This window comes from Panthera leo, chromosome C2 (assembly GCF_018350215.1).
Source record: "Panthera leo isolate Ple1 chromosome C2, P.leo_Ple1_pat1.1, whole genome shotgun sequence".
Lineage (NCBI taxonomy): Eukaryota > Metazoa > Chordata > Mammalia > Carnivora > Felidae > Panthera > Panthera leo.
In genome coordinates, this window is record NC_056687.1 from 50,505,321 (window position 1) to 50,521,841 (window position 16,521).

Genomic DNA, 16,521 nt, shown 5'->3' on the forward strand with positions numbered 1-16,521 from the left:
GGGATCAATGAGTGTATTAGTCCATTTTTAATTGAATGTTAAATTTTGTATTTGATTTGTGCCAAATGAGAGTCAATGACTGAAGAAAATGTCACTTTTTGCTAAGACTGGCTTTTTAGCAATGACTTATCACTTTTGGGTCATATGTAAGCCAGAATGCCATTGAATCGTCTCATTTTCCTCTGTTGAAAGATAATAATGCTTACTCTGCCTTTCTCACAGAGCCCCTATGATGATCACACTGATCATATATGTTAGATTATACTGAAATGTTGTCTACTTATTTTAGTCTGGGTGCTCTTCTCCATGGACATAAAGACAGGACTAAATATACAAAGGTTTTACTAAAGGAAATTCCTGTGAGAGAAAATGAGGAGGGGGTTGGGGAAAACTGGGACATTCATCAGACTGCAAGGTAAGAGTGAGACTGAGGGAGTAAGGCAGATGGAAGTTTTCTAGACTGCTACGTAGGTTCAGAAAGGTTTAGAGGTCTCTGGGGAATCTTGTGTCAAAATCCCTCCTCAGAAGACTACCATGTCTCCAGGAAAGCGATCTGCTTTGGTATCTCCACAATGCTCCATCAATGGCTGGGGAAAAGCTCATGGGAAGTGGCCTTACTGTAAATACAGGGATGGATCTCAGAACTCAGCAGCTGTAGTCCACGGCCAGTTAGGCTGTCTATATATGCAAGTCTGAAAAGTACATTCCTATGACCACTATAGTACTCAAGCATTTATATTTACAATTATGGTCAAAGTTAGCATGTTACATTTGAATGATTGGTATTGATGGGTTTAGGACAGCTTCTCACATTTTAGCATAACAGTTTTAGAAGTGTGTTTGGTGTGTTTCCTTTGCTTTTTGCTTAACCCATAGAAAACAAATATATTTTTCTGAAGAGTTATTGCTGAGTACTAAATTATTACACAGACTTGCAATGATACGTGATGAGGAAGAAGAAAGGAAAACTAAATTTAACATCTTATTTTCTTAAACCTCATATCTGCTACCTTTGAAGTCCCATAAATATTCTGCTTGATGTGAAATTACAAATGGAGAAAAACGAATATCATTTATTCACCTCACTATATTAGTTATTCTATAGCTTCAGGGAAAACATCCAGTTATTATCTTCAAGAAAATTTTCCACATCTTTTTCATTCTCTCCCTTGATTATTAAAACACAAACACAAGCAGTAATATGATTTGAATTATATCTGTACTTTTCAGGAGATTCTAAATTCTTATGGTAAAGCAAATCTTTGAAAAAAAAGAGCAAAAACGAAGCATACTAATACAGAATTTGTTTTCTTTGTCCTTTGTTGCTGAGACTTTTATGCATGATGCTGTCATTTGTAAACATTTTAAAACTAAAAACAGAGAAAGAGATATAATTTAACAGCATTTAAGTAGAAGCATCAGAATTCTCTCACAGTAGAAAAAAATTATCCAGTCCATTAGAAAATACCTCCATTTTTCTTTTAAAGAGTTCAGTTGTCTTTAAACTAGAGTTTAAAAGAGTACATATTAGAATTTATCTTACTCAGTAATCAATAATAATGCCTACTAAAATTATAGTTTGAAAGAGATTAGGATAAAACTTTTGGTCTCTCTGAATCTGTAATAATGAATAATTTTCCATGAAACAAATAGTTTTACGAGTTTCCTTGGTAACAGAGGCAGTAATAGATGAAAATTATCGCTGTTAAGCAGTCTAAAACACATTACCCTTAAGATCATGATACCAAGACCCTGCCTGGGAAACTAAATAAATTGGCAGGGCATCACTGTGTGGTCCTGTAGTTTCACATATGGTCCTTGGGTCACTGAGGCTACCAGAAGGAGATTAAATGGCCAATAGACTCATCTACTTGACAAGAGCATTCCAAGCCATGTATATGTTTTACATTTCTGACTTCATCCAAAATTTCTGGATCTGAGTAACAGTTTGCTAAAACTACTGAATGAATTATAACTCAGAGCACCTCATTCCTCTGATCAAAAATATTCATTGGTTTCCTTAGCAATTAGAAGGAGCCAAACTCATTAGAATGCCCAAAGGCCATATATGACATGTTCTTCAATTATTTCTGCAGCTTAATATCCTAACACTTTCTCTCTTGTTTTCTTTATTTGGACTGAATTAAGCTTCTTATAATGAATTAAAAGAGTTGCACACATTCTTTTTCAGAGACTATATATTTTATTGTCTGTAATTGCTCTGGTCTTCCTTCAACAGGCTGTGGTTTGATCATTCAGGTCTACTCAAATACCATTCAAATGTCGTATCTTCCGAGATGTTGTCCCTGACCAAGTTATCTCAAATGCTTTCTCAGCTCCTGCCCAATATATATTTTTCCTTTGTCCTAATATTCTGCTTTATTTTCTTTATAGCACTTACCACTAAATGAAATTTATTTATTCTTCCACTATAAGAACAAGAGCACCTTGAGGGTTTTTATCAAGAAAGGATGCTGTATTTTGTCAAATGCTTTATCTGTATCTATTGAGAAGATCATGTGGTTCTTGTCCTTTCTTTTATTGAAGTGATGAATCACATTGATTGTTTTGTGGATACTGAACCAGCCCCGCATCCTAGGTATAAATCCCACTTGGTTTTGTTGAACAATTTTTTTAATGGTTTGTTGGATCCGGTTGGCTAATATCTTGTTGAGGATTTTTGCATCCATGTTCATCAGGGAAATTGGTCAACAGTTCTTTTTTAGTGGGGTCTTAGTCTGGTTTTGGAGTCAAGGTAATGTGGGCTTCATAGAAAGAGTTTGGAAGTTTTCCTTCCATTTCTATTTTTTGGAACAGCTTCAAGAGAATAGGTGTTAGTTTTTCTTTAAATGTTTGGTAGACTTCCCCTGGAAAGTCATCTGGCCCTGGACTCTCGTTTTTTGAGAGATTTTTGATTACTAATTCAATATTTTTACTGGTTATGGGTTTGTTCAATTTTTCTATTTCTTCCTGTTTCAGTTTTTGTAGTTTATATGTTTCCAGGAATTTGTCCATTTCTTCCAGATTGCCCATTTTATTGGCATATAATTGGTCATAATATTCTCTTATTATTGTTTGTATTTCTGCTGTGTTGGTTGTGATCTCTCCTCTTTCATTCTTGATTTTATTTATTTGGGTCCTTTCCTTTTTCTTTTTCATCAAACTGGCTAGGGGTTTATCAATTTTGTTAATTCTTTCAAAGAACTAGCGTCTGGTTTCATTGATCTCTTCTACTGTTCTTTTTTTTTTTTTTTTTTTGTTTTTGGTTTTGATAGCATTGATTTCTACTCTAATCTTTATTAAGGAAACAATCAGCAAAACTAAAAGGCAATTGGCAGAATGGGAGAAGATATTTGCAAATGACATATCAGATAAAGGGTAGGTATCCAAAATCTATAAAGAACTTATCAAACTCAACACTCAAAAAGCAAATAATCTAGTGAAGAAATGGGCAAAAGACATGAATAGACACTTCTCCAAAGAAGACATCCACATGGCCAACCAACACACGAAAAAATGCTCCACATCACTCATCATCATCAGGGAAATATAAGTCAAAACCACAATGAGATATCACCTCACACCTGGCAGGATGGCTAACATTAACAACTCAGGCAACAACAGATGTTGGCGAGGATGTGGAGAAAGATGACCTCTTTTGCACTGCTGATGGGAATGCAAACGGTGTACCCACTCTGGAAAACAATGTGGAGGTTCCTCAGAAAATTAAAAATAGAACTAACCTATGACTCAGCAATTGCACTACTAGGTATTTATTCAAGGGATACAGGTATGCTATTTCGAAGGGGCACATGCACCTCCATGTATATAGTAGCACTGTCAACAACAGCCAAAGTATAGAAAGAGCCCAAATGTCCATCGATGGATGAATGGATAAAGAAGATGTGGTATATATATATATATATATATATATATATATATATATATATAATATAAACACACACACACACATATATATACATATATATGTATATATACATATATATGTGTGTATATATATATATATATATATATATATATATATATACACACACACACACACACACACACACGTATACATACACACAATGGGGTATTGGGAATCAAAAAGAATGAAATCTTGACATTTGCAACTATGTGGATGGAACTAGAGGGTATTATGCTAAGGGAAATTAGAGAAAGATAAATATCATATGACTTCATTCATATGAGGAAGTTAAGATACAAAACATATGAACATAAGAGAAGGGAAGCAAAAATAATATAAAAACAGGGAGGGGGACAAAATATATGAGACTCTTAACTATGGAGAACAAAGAGGGTTGCTGGAGGGGTTGTGGGAGGTGGATGGGCTAAATGGGTTAGGGCCATTAAGGAATCTACTCCTGAAATCATTGTTGCACTATATCATAACTAACTTGGATGTAAATTAAAAAAAAAAAGAACATGAGTACCTTGAGAGATATTCATCTTATCATTAGAGCCTAAAATAGTGCCTATAAACAGTGCTACAAAAAAATAATCTTGCTGGTATTTGGGAACAAATTATTTGAATATGCAGGGTATTACATCCTTATAATTCAGTGTGAATTAAATTCAACTTAATAAGCTGATAAACTAAAAAAAAAAACAAAAAAAACCCATGATGTTATATTAATCCGCATCATGTATTACTTATTTCAGATGATAACAGAGGAACTTCTGGTTTTCAACCTAGACAGAAACTCCCTTTCAGTTTTTCTTTCTTAACATGGATTTATTTATGACACAATTTCTTAGATACTAGAAATAAAAATAAACAATGTACTGATCCATGTGATTGCATTTCAGACAAGCTAATTATCTTGCACATCTGTAATTCTTACTTGCATATTGATTGCTTCTTGAGAATAAGATTGGCCTTCGACATATTACCAACCATATTGTCCATTCAGAAAAAAAAATTCTATTCCATACAAATTAGTATAGTTACCACACTTATTTTATGAAAAAAAATGCAAAGCACAAATTAAATTTCAAATAGGACCTTTCTTCCATGTAATGAAATTCAGAGCTCTTTTCTCATACTGTGTAGCCATCAGAATCTAAAAAGGACATTGCCACAATAACCCATAATGCATGTGGTGCTTAGTTCATTTGTCCACACCAAATAATCCACAAGAAGAAATACATTTTCTCTCTTTCTCCACCTAGGTAACAGTCACATGATCAGATATGTTCCTTACTGCAGCATTTATTACCATGCTTGATTTCCTGCATATGCTTTTTTTTTTATCCACTAGATTGCAAGCACACATAAACAGTGACCATGTCTACTTGTCCACATTATTTTAACCCTTGTTCCTAACAGAGATCCTAGCACAGCAGAGGTACTGAATAGATATTAGTTGGAAAACTGCATGAACTAGAAAAATGACAACAAATACTAAACATATTTTGATTGTAACAATAATATGTTGACCTATACCTTCCTTAAGATATACTCTGAGAATTACATTAAATGTCCCAAAATGTCCCTGAAAATGATAGTTGGTATCATTTGCTATAGTGGTAAGACTAAGATGAAATTGGTAAGAATATTAAAAGAGGGATTTCATTGATAGGAAAATCCTTTGATTCCTGGATGATACCTAAATAATTATTTAGATTGTTTAGATACCAAAATAATAACTGAGGCCATTTGGTAACATCTATTTGTAATATCCTCTGAGAATTCCAAAGTTGAATGTATATAGTTTCTCTAAATAGATGGACAACCTTTTTACCATTGCCACTAGATATTGTAAGATAAAGCTTGACAGCCAAGAGGTATTGCTTACAAAATTATTGCCAGTTGGAGTTGTATATAATTACAGAAGGAGCTGGACCAGGTTTTGACTTTGTTTGATGTGATCTTAATTTTTCTTATGAATCATTTCCACTTAATCAATGGGGAGAAAAACACTGAAACATAACATGGTTACAACACTCGACTATATATACACTAAAATATGATCTTCAATTGGAACATATGTTAACTCTAAAACAATATCTAATTCCCTTTAATTTTTCACCAGATATCTCATGTGTCTTAATTTTATTTAATATCAGGGTAATCTCTGGTCTGTATGATATGGAAAAGTCTTGCTTCTATGCACAGACTCTGCTATAAATCAATGGAAACAATAGATAAAATATAAAAAGAGATTTCTGTTTCCAATTAGGATGTAGAAACCAATAAAAGAATGTCATTCTTAAAATGAAAAAATCAGAAGAACCAAACAATCTACAAAATCATAATTTTTCTTGAGTTCATCATAGAAAAAATTCAAAATTCTTTATTCCAAGGGATAAAAATCCCTTCCATGGAGAGGAGTACCTCCTTTTTAAAGCATGGTTGGGGGGAGAAAGAGGTGACTATCATAAATGTAAGATAAAATTGGCTGATATTTTTATAGAATCTTTAAAGGTCAAGTGTAGGCTAGCGTATCAATTTTGCATAGCTGGGAGCTCCAGAAAGAAAAGAAGTTCACAATTAACCTCAAGATATTTTTAATAAGCCCCCACCAAGAAAGACTGGGGATAGGACATAGATCTGAGGAGAGATGCTGTTTGGTGGCAAAGATATGTAGGATGTGATTGAATGCCACTGGAAGACTGGCCTGAAGCTACCTGCTTCCCTAGACACTTCCTTCAAAGGAAATAAAGGCTTCAAGCTGATGGTGAAGGGACAGTAAATTGTTTCACCTACAGGGCTCATACAAAATCCACTGCCTGTTGTGGAATGGAAGGGTAAAATTGCTTGCCTTTTGGAGATGGGTAGAAAACACTTCCCAAAACACAAACTAAGTGGTGATTCATTGCTCATGAGATAGAGTAAAAGGAAGAAGAAGAAAAAAGAGAAAACATCTCTTTCCCTAGGCCCAAGATTAAGTATCAACAACAAGAAGAGATGTGCTCCTGCTAATGATGGGGAAGAAAAAAATTCCTCCCATGGAAGACCAGTCATAGGTAGAAGACAGAATTTAGCTGCAATGGACAGGTGGGGAAGGAAGGCTGAGTAATCTCTACACCTTAGGCCCAGGTACACAGGGCCTGCCTAAGACCTAGTATGATCCAGGAGAATAAAGAACACTTCCTGGTCCCATTGAGTGGAGTAAACAACAATAAGACTCCCTTCATGGCACATATGTGCAGTAGCTGCTGAAAGTTCAGAGTAGATGGGAACCTTAAGAAAAAGTCTCCCCACACACCCCATTACAATCATAAGGAAATAAGCAGCCCAGCAGCAACTGGTCTCATTAACGCCCAATGGAAAAATTGCACCCAGGTATCATACTATTTACCCCATTTTCTACTATTCTTGCCCACACATCATCTGTTACTAGGTCAAAGTTGTAGATACACAAAAAAGCAAAAACAAACATATTTTCAAGGTAAAGAATAATCAGCAAAACTAGATTCTAGATATATCAGAGAGGGAGTACAAAATGATTGTGATTAATATGACAAAAATCCAGTGGAAAAGGTGAACAGCATACATGAAAAGATTGAAGATTTCAGCAAGGAGGTAGAAACTATACAAAAAGTCAAAAGAAAATTCTAGATATAGAAATATAATATTCGAGATGAAGAATTCCTGTGATGAACTCAAGAGAAGACTGGTTACAAGTGATGAAAACAACAATGAACTTGAAGGTATGTTGAGAGAAATTATGCAAGCTAAAACATAATATATATAATATGTATTATTAATATATACATTAATTAATCAAAATTAGAATATCCAAGACAATGAGATGCAACACAAATTTGATCAGATAATCACCAAGAATTTTCCAAATTAATAAAAAATGAACAGTAGACACAAGAAACCCAGAGAATACTAAGCAGGAGAAAAAAAATGCTGATACATAGTAGCCAAAATGCTGATTAAATTATGCATATATACATACATACATACATATATATGCTGGAAAGCATACAGAAAAAAAGAAATATATAAAGAGGAACAACACCAACAATGAAATGTAACAGATTCCCCTCAGAAACAATGCAAGCTATAAGACATGAGATGGCATTTTTAAACTATTGGGAAAAGTATTTAATTCAAAGTTCTATATCCTTTGAAAATGTTTCTAAAGTTGTATTGATTTCTCTGTGTTCTGTTTTCTATGCCATTGATTTCTGCTCTGATGTTTCCATTTCTTTTTTTTTGTCTATCTACTTTGAGTTTTATTTGCTCCTGTACTAGTTTCCTTCTTTCCTTCCTTCCTTGTATCCTTCCTTCCATCCTTCCTTGTATCCTTCCTTGTATCCTTCCTTCCATCCTTCTTTCCATCCTTCCTTGTATCCTTCCATCCTTCCTTGTATCTTTCCATCCTTCCTTGTATCCTTCCTTCCTCCCTTCCATCCTTTTGCCATTTTTTCCTCCATGAAGATATTGAAGAGCTGATTTCTGATATTTCTTCCATCCCAACACAGACATTTAATACAATAAATTATTCTCTACTGCTTTGGTAGTAATTTTAATATATTTTGTTTTTATTTTCTTGTAATTAGAAACATATCCTGATTCTCATTTGATGTCTCCTTTGACTCATACGTTATTTAGAATTGTGCTATTTCATTTCCATTTATTTGGCTATGTTCCAGATCTCTTTCTCTTTCTGTATGCTATTGACTTCTTTTTTTTTTTTTTTTAATTTTTTTTAATGTTTCTTTATTTTTGACAGAGAGAGAGACAGAGCATGAGCAGGGGAGGGGCAGAGAGAGAGGGAGACACAGAATCGAAAGCAGGCTCCAGGCCCTGAGCTGCCAGCACAGAACCCAATGCGGGGCTCGAACTCACAGACTGTGAGATCATGACCTGAGCCGAAGTCGGACGCTCAATGGACTGAGCCACCCAGGTGCCCCTATTGACTTCTATTTTAATATCAGGTGTCAGAGAATATACTTGGCATGACTTGAATCCTTTTTAATTTATTAATAATTTATTATTACAAATATATTTAATTACCAAGTACTTAGAGATTTTCCTGTTATTTTCTCTTACTAATTTCTAATTTGATTCCATTGTGGTCAGACACCACTTTTAGTGTGATTTGGATTCTTTTGAATTTGGTGGGGGAGGTTGTTTTATGACTAGAATATGATCTATCTTGGTATGTGAAAATAATGTATATTCTGCTGTTGTTGGGTGAACTTTTCTATAAATGTAGATTAGATCCTGTTTGTTGATAGTGTTATTAAATCCTTCTATATCCTTATTTTCTGTCTAGTTGTTTTATCAATTGTAGAGAAAGTGCTTAAGTCTCTATAATTGTACATTTATCTCCCTTCTATCATTTCTATCAGCCTTTATCATATTTGGAAGCTGTTCTTTGGTGTATAAACATTTAGGCCTACTCTGTATTCTTGCTGATTGATACTTATCTTTTTGAAACAGCCCTTTTTGTCTCTAATAATTGCTTTGCTCTAAAGTCTATTTCAACTGATATTCATGTAGCTATCCTTGCTTTCATTTGGTTCATATTTGCATGATATATAATTTTCCATTCTTTCATGTTCAACTTATCTATATCAGTATATTTGAATTGAGTATAGTTGGATCATGTTTTAATTTTATCGACTCTGCCAATCTCTGCTTTAATTAATGTATTTAAAACATTTACATTTAATATAATATTGATATATCAGGGCTTTGCCATTTCATCTTTTATTTTCTATTTGTTATCTTTGTTTTCTGTTTTCTGATTCCTTTTCCTGACTTCTCTGGGTTATTTGAATATATAGGGGCATTTTATAAGATGTAAAGAAATAAGCAAAAAATCTTATTATATTCACTTGTGTGGTATGAATTTTGGTTCTCATCATTATTTTGTACAGATACATATTTCCATCTGGCATTGTTTTCTTTCTACCTGAGGGATATTCCTTAAATTTCTTTGTATTATGGGTCTGATGGTGATAAATTTTTTCATCGTTGGTGTTGAAAATTTTTCATTTACCTTTTTATTGAAGAAATTTTTCCTGGTAAATAATTCTGTTTTGACAGGCTTTTGCTTATCCAGAACTTTAAAGATGTTGTTCAACTCTCTTCTCCCTTGGTATTATTCTTGTTTTGGGCTCCTTTGTTCATAATGTGTCCTTTTCCAACTGCCTAGATGGGTTTTCTCTTCACCTCTGGTTTTAAAAAATTTGATTATGATACGCTTTGGTGGAGTTTTCTTCATGTTTGTTTTGAGAATATTGACATGAACATCTGTCTGTGAATTTATGATTTTCGTCAAATTTGGAAAAAAAATTAGTAATTATTTCTTTAAATACCTTTTTTTCTGTCCCCTTCCCTTTTCTACTTAGGAGACTCCAATTACAAGTAGATTATGCATGGGGCACCTGGGTGGCTCAGTCCATTAAGTGTCCAACTTCAGCTCAGGTCATGATCTCATGGTTTGTGGGTTCTAGCCCCATGTTGTGCTCTGTGCTGACAGCTCAGAACCTGGACCCTGCTTCAGATTCTGTGTCTCCCTCTCTCACTACCCATCCCCTGTTCATGCTCTGTCTCTCTTTGTCTCAAAAATAAATAAACATTAAAAACTTTAAAAAATCATTCACTTAATGTTTTCCTGTTGGTAACTGATATTCTGCTCATTATTACTTTTTCTCTTACTCATTTTTCTTTCTTTGGTATTTTATTAATATGTCTTCAGTTTCACTAATTCTTCTGTACTTTCTAATCTGCTATTAATCCCACCTAGTATATTTTTGGATAATATTTTAGTTTCATCTCTAGAAATTTAATTTTTTATATCTTTCATGTCTCTACTTATCTTTGAACATAAGGGATACAGTTACCTTAACTATTTTAATTTCTTTGCTCAATCTAACAACTCTGTACCCTATGGGTCTGTTTCAATTGATTGTGTCTCCACATATCTAGTAACATTTTTTAAATTGAATACCATATATTATAAATTTTACTTTTTAGAATAGTGGACATTTTATATTCCTATAAATATTTTGAGCTGAAGTTCAGTTTCTTGAAAATAGTTTGATTCTTTTATTCCAGCTTTAATATTTCTTAAAAGGGAGTGGGTGAGTTCTCAGATTGGGACTAATTATTTCCCTCTACTCAAACATTACCCTTCTGTTTTCTCTAATCAATTTTCCTTGAATTATGAAGCTTTCCAGTGCCCCTTGGAGGAAAGCACTATTGTTGTCCTTGTAAGAGCATATCAGGGATGTACTTTAAATCTTTGTGTTTTTTTTTCCCCCATCCTCAGGTAGTTTCCTCACACAGATATGTTTTCAGTACTGTGTTGAATACTTGAGAAAGGACCTTTTCTACATCTCTGCAGTTCTTTATCTATATAGCTCCTTCTATATTGTGCTCTGTTTACTCACAGTGGAGTAAAGCTCAGATACTCTTGGTGGTCACTCATTTTTTTTTCATGTTACTCAGGGATTACTGTCCTTCATTGACTGATTCTTAAAAACAATTGGTTTACGTATTTTTTTTCTGTTTTTTTGGCTAATTCAGGTCAATAGAGGAATCCCATCTCTATTACTATGTTTTTATGGGAGCAGAAATTAACATTTAAGGTTTTAATGCTTGTTACATTTTTGCTATATTTTCTTGTTATTTTGTTAATTAAACATTATTTTACAATGTTGTTAAAATAATAAATCAGCTTTAGTTAGGAGATAGACCTCAGATGCTCAAGTCTATGCTATAACAGTTGGTAGGGATAATAAAACACAATCATCAAAACATCATGTTGTCATTGTTTAATAACTGATGGGACCATGACAGCATCTCAGACACCAGAAAACATGAATATTCATTGTGATTACTTTGGATCACATTGTGACATCAGAATGAAGCTTCAAGGGTATGCTCTTTCCAGTCTTTTGACTTTAGGGCAGACAGCAGTGTCAAAACATTACCATATTGTGATAGAATGCTCACCTGCTTCTTACTCCCTTTGAAATTATTATCAAGTTTTGGAATAGGCTGTAGTCATCACACTTAAGCTTTGGATATTGAACTTGTGAACAGAATATTAGCAAACGAGCTAAAGAAATCAATAAGCAGTCAGCAAGTTCAGAAGCTGTTATATTGGACAACTTTAAGGTCAACTACTGTTTCATTAACAGAAAATTTCTAGAGTATTAAAAAATGTTCAAAGAGCTCTATTTTTAAGTGGATTAGTAGTTTATCTTCATGAGAGGATATAGGAAAATACAGAGTTTCTCTCTGTCTCTATGTCTCTCTTACTCACTTTGTATTTCTGAATGGCCTGGTTCAGTTTGAATAGGATTTTTTGGGGAAAACTGACATACAAATAATTTAGCTACATCATTTATAAGAATAATAAATTTTTATCAGATATCAAACCACATCTTTTTAAAATTATAGGATTTTTATTCTTCGTGACTAAAAAATCTCTCTCTCTCTCTGTGTTAGGTACAATAATGGTCCACCAAATTGATCTACATACTAATCCTTATAACCAGTGAATATATTTTCCATCTGGCAAAAGAGACTTGACTGATGTGATTAATGTAAAGTATTCTGGATTATCTGTTGAAGCTCAATGGAATCACAAGGATCCATATAAAGGAATGGATGGAAACAGGAGAGCCAGAGGCAGAAAAGAGATATTACAATGCCAGAAGTTAGAATAATGCAAATGCTAGGACAGACCACAAGACAAAGACTAGAGGCACCCACTAGACACTGAAAAAGGCAATTTTCCCCTACAGCCTCCAGAGAGAAGGCAACTTAAGTTTAGCTCAGTGAGGCTGGTTTTAGATCTTTGACTTCTAGAACCACTAGAGAATAAATGTGTGTTGTTTTAAGCCCTTACATTGCAGTGATTTGTTACAGCAACAACAGGAACCTAATACACTCTCTAGTGAGGCATCGCTTTTTACTCTGTCTTATAGTTATTTGTGTAAAATAATTTTAGTCCAACAGGCGATAACCTTTTTGAGGTCAAATATTTATAAACGCCATGTTGCTTAACATAGTACCTTTCACCATGTATGCTCTAAATATAAAATGTAATCTCACAACCAAACAGACCCAGATGAAGGAAGGTCCTCAATATGTAATAATCCTAACTGTAAAGAAATAAAAGATTTGATGATGAATGATGGATGTAAGAAGTGAGAATATATTTAGTACTAGGTAATAACTTTCCAACATTTTCTGAGACCATCTTTCTAATATTTTGGGTTTGGATTGGACCTATCATCTCAAGCCAAAACAAACAAATAATAAAAATGAAAATGTTACAATACCTGGGCCAGAATATCACTATTTAGATAGTTTTAATGGGAAGGTGTAAATATTAAGGGCTTTCTTCCATATCTTTGTGGTTGTAGATGTCAGAAAAGAAAATAGATCTGTAGTAGTTAGGAGATTTAGGCCTCCTGGTTTTAGAGAAGTTGAAGAGAATTTTCTAAGAATCTAGCTTATGTTTAAGAGTCTTTCATTTCTAAGGTGAAACTATAGTGTGTGAGGTAAATGGATCTTCTTTTCCTTTTGATGAAGGGATAGAGAAGCTGCCATGGGTATGAAAACTTTGGTGGGGGGGTGGGGGAGGTCAGGAAGAGAGGGCTTTATTTCACTAAATACAGCTTTCAAACATATCTTGGGAAGTTATCTAAAAGGAGAGAAGTTGAGCTGCGTATTGAAGTGCCCAGGATTGCATAGAAATTGAATTGCAAGTCACAATTACCCAGCCTGCTGCTGCATAATTGTGGTTTATCTTTTCGTTGTGGAGCTACACTGTGTGGACACCTCTTGTAATGTTCAGGGAACCTAGTGAGGGGATGGTGAGAAATCTTCATATCCAACTTTAGTAGAGGCAGAAATGAATAAGTCACACTGGGAATAAAATGGAGTAGTGGGATCCCTGTGATTATACCTTGTATAATATACAATTTAAATGGGGGGGAAAATCATTGTTAAGAGATATCTCCATTGGGCCTCTCAGGTTTCTGCATGTCTTGTAAGCTAAGACAATGAAAGCTTTTGACCAGACCAACTTCTCAAGGATTTTTGTAGAGTAAATGGCCTTGGAAGATAGGGAAAGTGTCTCCCTCCAGAAAAAGGCAGGTTTATTTGATGTTTAGAATAATATCTCCCTACAGGGCAAGATCTGGGCAGGTTCTTGTGCAGCTTCTTTATAAAACGTTGGGGTTTCCTAGTGTGTAGTATCTACCTGTGTGCTCCTTGTTATCCTTGTGAGATCTGAGGGGACAACAACTGGCATGAACATGAAGCTCATGCTGTTTGCTAGGTAGTGAGTAAATAAATCTTCTGTCTGACCCAAAAAAATCATGTCTTCTGCCAGCATTCATAAAATTATGACAAACTTATTTGTTACTTGAAGTAGGGAAAAATCTCAGAAACTACACATTCTACTTAGTTTCTAACATTCAAGGAGGTTGTTTTTTCATTGTTAAATTAAGGATTTTCATACTCATTGATTTCATTTAGATCTAAAATTTCATGCTTCTCTACTATGACACAAATTGAATGAACATGCAGACTGATTCAGTAGTTCTCAAAACGTGTTCTCTAGATCATTTTTTATGAGACTTTCTGGATGTATCTGTGAAGTACATATATCTTTGGGTCACACAGCAAACTTATTGTAACAGAATCTTTCAGATTAGGGTGCAGGAATCTATCATTTAAAAAAAATCTCCTCAGGCAATGACAGGGTTCTCCAATGTTTGTTAAAGGCTGAACTGTGGAATGTAAATGGATAATAAGTAATATATGGCCATGTATTTCTCTTTCTGGTTGTTACCTTATTTTGATGTTTTAAATTAAACGTTGTGGTTTATTGGGAATCATTTCTTAGAAAAATAGATTTGTTTAGGGAAAAAATGGATTAGTGAGAAGGAATTATCAGCTCTCCAGCTCTGTCAAAACAAACACTAGGCTTCACACTTAAAATAATTCTTTCAAGTTTCTAAGCAGTCTATGATAATACTGTCATCACTTTATATTTTTAGGTTTGCAAGTTCAGCTCTTAAAAGGTTGATTGTAGGATTTCGGATTTTTTTTAAACCATTGTTAATTGCATCTGCAGTGGGTACAAGGTTTCTACCAGATCAGTGTTGCTGACTTGTCTGTTTGACTTAGAAGCCAACACAATAGCTATTTAGCAGTAGGGATATTCAAGTAAGGGATATCAGTATTCTCTGTTAATCAATCATTAAATTATCCTTTTAAATTGCTAAAAAAAAAAAACAAAAAACTAAAACTATAAAATTATTGCAATAGAATAGAAAGAATGTGGCTATGGATTAAATTCTGGTTCTTTCTATTTTTGATTCTGAGATCTTAAGCAAATAGCAAAATACTGTGTTTAGAATTATATAAAATGGTTACAATTAAATTATATGATCTAAAATATAGTTTTAGTTACATAGTTCTTAGGAGACATCAGTTTCTTATTTTAATGGTCTATGTGGCAAAGTTCACAAACATTAAACATGATGAGTTAAACACTCCTAAATTATTATAAGATCTACATCTTCAATAAGATTTTAAAGAAACATACACCAAAATACATCCATACAATTAGATGCTTTCATCATGAGTATTAATTCATATCACTATCTGGTAAATGGAACATATACCTTCAAACATATACAGACACACATTCAAAGATTCAGTATATTTTCAGATCTAATTTCTCCCTAAGGGTAATTTAGAAATAAAAATTTTCCAGGGATTTTTAGATGGGCATAAAGCTTCAACCAATTTGGCAACGTTCTTCTGTCTCCCATAGCCTTTTTAAGTCATAGCCTTTAAGTTCTGAAATGGAGTTATTTTACTGCCTTGCATTTTCTACTCTGACTTGGACAAACGGTGCCAGATTTCTTTTGATACTATTTGCAACGTCTGTTTCCATAAATCCCAAGCTCATAAAGTCTTAAGGGAGACAATACTCTCAAATAATCTATTTCTAAATCTTTTGAAAAGCTTAAAGGAATAGATTAAATATAATAGTTTCAGTGATGGACTTACAATATTTCCTACCTCTGTTTAATATCTTAATTTAGTAAAATGTTTCTGTGGTTATGTAAATGAATTTGCAACATCTTCATAAAAAATAAGTACTATAAAGAAAAGGAAGAAGGTACTTTTACAAATATAAAATCAATCCATGAATTAGAGTTTAACATAATCACAGAAGTTCACTTTTAGATGTAAAAATCTCTCTCAGATATCCAGAAAATGTACATTCTGTGCTCTACAGATATAAGAATATAAGAAATGTATCAATTGGAATTAAGTTTGGCTACATACAAAATATAAACCTTTGGTAAAGGACTTAAACATGATTCCAACTTAATCTTGGCATTAAAGAGATTCAGAGGTCTGTGTCTCACAATTGATGTGGGCTTCACATATTTTAACCTAACCTCCTTTCATCTCTCTGTCCTGCCTTCTTTGGCCTGTGTCTTCCATCTCTGTTGCTAGAACCTGCCATTATATGAAGCAGTAGAAAG